The sequence below is a fragment of the Lipotes vexillifer genome, unplaced genomic scaffold, assembly GCF_000442215.2.
Source record: "Lipotes vexillifer unplaced genomic scaffold, Lipotes_vexillifer_v1.1 scaffold982, whole genome shotgun sequence".
In the NCBI taxonomy this organism is placed as follows: Eukaryota; Metazoa; Chordata; class Mammalia; order Artiodactyla; family Lipotidae; genus Lipotes; species Lipotes vexillifer.
Window position 1 is genome coordinate 2664123 of NW_006789467.1, and position 4604 is coordinate 2668726.

A 4604-nucleotide genomic window follows, 5' to 3' on the forward strand; every position below is an offset into this window, starting at 1 on the left:
AAAAAAAAAAAAAAAAAAAAAAAAAAAAAATGAAATTTTTCCATCTGCAGCAACATGGATAGACTTGAAGGGCATTATGCTAAGTGAAATAAGTCAGAGAAAGATAAATACTGTATGATCTCACTTATATGTGGAATCTAAAAAAAATACAACCAACTAGTGAATATAACAAAAAAGAAGCAGACTCACAGATACAGAGAACTAGTGTACCAGTGGGGGGACAGAAGCAGGGAGGGGCAAGATAGAGGCAGATGATTAAGAGGTACAAACTATTATGTATAAAATAAGCCACAAGGATATATTGTACAACACAGGCAATACAGCAAATATTTTATAATAACTATAAACTGAGTATAATCTTTAAAAATTGTGAATCACTATATTGTACACCTGTAACATATAATATTATACGTCAACTATACCTCAGGTAAAAAATTTTAAATTAAGAAATAAAAATTTAGGACTTCCCTGGTGACACAATGGTTAAGAATCCACCTGCCAATGCAGGGGACACGAGTTCAAGCCCTGGTCCAGGAAGATCCCCCATGCCACGGCGCAACTACGACCCAGCAATCCCACTACTGGGCATGTACCCTGAGAAAACCATAATTCAATAAAGAGTCATGTACCAAAATGTTCATTGCAGTTCTATTTACGATAGCCAGGACATGGAAGCAACCTAAGTGTCCATCAACAGATGAATGGATAAAGAAGATGTGGCACATATATACAATGGAATATTACTCAGCCATAGAAAGGAATGAAACTGAGTTATTTGTAGTGAGGTGGATGGACCTAGAGACTGTCATACAAGTGAAGTAAGTCAGAAAGAGAAAAACAAATACTGTATGCTAACACATATATATGGAATCTAAAAAAAAAGAAAAAGAAAATGGTCAGAAGAACCTAGGGTCAAGACGGGAATAAAAATGCAGACCTACTGGAGAATGGACTTGAGGACACGGGGCGGGGGAAGGGTAAGCTGTGCCAAAGTGAGAGAATGGCATGGACATATATACACTACCAAACGTAAAACAGATAGCTAGTGGGAAGCAGCCGCATAGCACAGGGAGATCAGCTCGGTGCTTTGTGACCACCTAGAGGGGTGGGATAGGGAGGGTGGGAGGGAGGGAGACGCAAGAGGGAAGAGATATGGGGACATATGTATATGTATAGCTGATTCACTTTGTTATAAAGCAGAAACTGACACACCATTGTAAAGCAATTATACTCCAATAAAGGTGTTAAAAAATAAAGTACTAAAGGACAATATAGAAAAGACGTTAAAATCCTACTGTAGCAGTTCTTGCCAGACAAGAAAAAGGCAAAAACACTAGAAAGGAAGTGGCAGAACTATTTCTATTCACAGGACATGCAATGACATTTGACAAAACTCTCAACCGTTTTTGTTGGGAACTTTCAGTAACGCAGACTCCATGGATACTTCCTGAACGTGATTTAAGAAGACATGCACACGTTTGTTAACGTATGTGTGTTTACATTGTGTGTATTTACGTATGTCAGCCCCCAATCCAGCATGCTGTTTAGTAGAGGAATGTCAGAAGCAGTCTCTGAAGTCCTGAACAAGACAAGCATTTCCACTGTTACCACAACAGTTTATTATTCTACTAGAGGCTTTAGGCAGGAAAAAGACATCAGCGGTGTAACATCTGATAAGGAGAATATAAAGCTGTTTGTACACGATATGATTGTATACCTGGAAAACCCGTGAGAATCAACTGACTACTACTCAAATAAGAGGAACTCAGAATTTTAACAAGCTACAAAATTCACAGACAGTAATTAACAGCCCTCAAATATACCAACAACAACCACTCAGATTGCAGGATGGAAGGGAAGGCCTTGTCTACAGTGGCCACAAAAGGATAAAATGGGGATAACCTTAACAAGAGATGAGCAAAAGCTTTACAAGGAAAATGATAAAAGCTATACTGAGCAGAGGCTAACATTTCCAAAATGTTGGTCCAGTATTTGAACATAAAAGCTGAGGGTGGGAATTCCCTGGTGGTCCAGAGGTTAAGACTCCACGCTCCCAATGTAGGGGGCCCGGGTTCAATCCCATGCCGGGGAACTAGATCCCACATGCCACAACTAAAGAGCCCACATGCCACCAAGAAGACACGGTGCAACCAAATAAATATTTTTTAAAAAAAGCTGAGGGTGTCAGAGGAGCACCCATTTTTTAAGAACACAGATGGCCTCCAGGCCATAGACCACCAGGCAGGTGGATTTCAGAGTTGGCTCCCGAGTCTTCTGGCAACAGTACATTTATTCTCTGCAGACAGAGATCTACTGGTCCTATCTTGAGATGAAACCCAGGAGGGAAGAATTTCCCTGAGGAAAAAACAAGGTGTCTGGAACACAGAATCTGCCTCAGATATGGCCCCTCACTGACCCCCAACAACAGGAATCTGGATGCTGAGCGGGACCCCCTTAATGAACGTAACAAAGAGCACCTGAGTGGGTGCAGTTTGCTGGAGATGATGAACGCTCAGATAAACGCCACAGCCATCACACACTCTCAATTCCTCTCCCCTGAAACTGCGATAAACCCCACTTTCTACAAGACGAGAGAGATTACAGAGTCGGAGCTGGTGAGACTTGGTAGCATGACTGGGGCCAGGCTCTTGACCAGGGGACTGAACCAGGAAGGGGCCAGAAACCAGAGGCGATGGTGTGACCGACAAGGAACGCCTGGGCAGCCAGGAGCTCAGGCTCCAAGTCAGGCCCCGAGATGAGAGCTGAGAGCCCTGGGCTTTCCAGGGAGGAGTGGGAGAGTGGGGACAGGTCAGCAAGAGGACCCTCGGGCAAGGCCTACATCCCAAGAGCGTGAGGTGGAAAGGGTGCCAAAGGACAGAGAGGAATAAAACCCAAGAGCCTGGGGTGAGCTCACAACCAGCGGGGATCCGGCCTGTTTATCTTTACATTCCCCAGATTCCAGCACCACCCAGGGCCAACACATACAGGTGCTCAGTGAATCTTCAGGATGAATGAGGGAATCATAACCCTCAGAGAGACATGCATCGCAGTAAAAGAGAGGCTCTGGGGGCATCTGGGTTCAAATCCTGTCTCGTCACCTACTGTCTGTGGGACACATTACTTCACCTGTTCAGGCTTTAGCTTCTCCAAGTGTAAAACGGAGCTAACAGGAGATCGCATCTGATGTCATCATAAATTTGAGCGACATAATTTACATAAACGGTTAGCGAATTTCTGCAAAAGCCCTTCAAGAAAATTATCTCACATCCTGTAAACTATAGCTTTACATTATTTTTTAATTAAAAATAAAACTACTGGGCTTCCCTGGTGGCGCAGTGGTTGAGAGTCCGCCTGCCGACGCAGGGGACACGGGTTCATGCCCCGGTCCGGGTAGATCCCACATGCCGCGGAGAAGCTGGGCCCGTGAGCCATGGCCGCTGAGCCTGCGCGTCTGGAGCCTGTGCTCCGCAACAGGAGAGGTCACAGCAGTGAGAGGCCTGCGTACCACAAAAAAATAAATAAATAAAAAAAATAAAACTACTGCTCTGTAATGACGTATATGGGAGTAGTGAGTATATGTATATGTATAACTGATTCAATTTGCTGTACACCTGAAACCAACACAACATTGTAAATCAAATATACTCCAATAAAAACTAATTCAAAAAAAATAAAAGTATTGCAGGAGAATATAGAAAAATGTTAAAACCCTACTGTAGAACAATAAGGCAAGAGAAAGAACTAAAAGGCATTACAATTGGAAAAGAAGGAGTAAAACTATATATTGATGTGACCCTGTATATAGAAAATTCTAAACAATTCATAACACAAAAATACTAGTGCTAATCAATGAATTCAGCAAACTTATCAACAACAAAAATCAGCTGTGTTTCAATACACCAGCAAAGAACAATCTGAAAAGGAAATTAAGAAAATAATTCCATTTACAGTAGCATCCACGAGAATCAAATACCTAGGAATAAACTTAACCAAGGAGGTCAAAGACTTGTACCGTGAAAACTACAGAACACTGATGTAAGAAAGTCAAGACCGAAATAAATGGAAAGATGTTCTGTGTTCATGGATTGAAAGACTTGACATTTGTAAGATGGCAGTATTCTCTCCAAAGCAGTCTCACAGGTTCAGTGCAGCCCCGCTAAAAAATTCCAACAGGCTTCTTTACAAAAATGGAAAAGCTAAGCCTCATAGTCATACGGAACTGGAAGGGGCCCTAAATGGGCAAAAAAAAAAAAGTGGAAAAGAAGAAACCTGGAATGATTCACTTTCTAATTTCAAGACTTACTGCACAGGAATCTAAAATACACCAAGAAACAAAACGAACATGTCAAGAAACAGAAACAGACTCGTGGCTCCCGGGGCGCAGGGCAGGGATGGGCTGGGAGTCCAGGATTAGCAGGTGCAAACTAGTATGTATAGGACGGATAAAAAAGGCTCTACTTTAGGGCACAGGGAACTGTATTCAGTATCCTGGGATAAACCATCACGGAAAAGAAGATGAAAAAGAATGTCTGTATGTGTATAACTGAGTCACTTTGCTGTACAGCAGGAATTATCACAACATTGTAAATCAACTACACTTCAAT

The 4604-nt window shown here is 42.2% G+C and overlaps 1 protein-coding gene across 1 annotated transcript in view; it reads right to left on the reverse strand.

Annotated features, from left to right (window-relative positions):
* LOC103083887 (multidrug and toxin extrusion protein 2) overlaps nt 1-4604 on the reverse strand; it is a gene marked incomplete at its 5' end in the record, with an annotated part of 49474 nt that overhangs the window by 6554 nt on the left and 38316 nt on the right.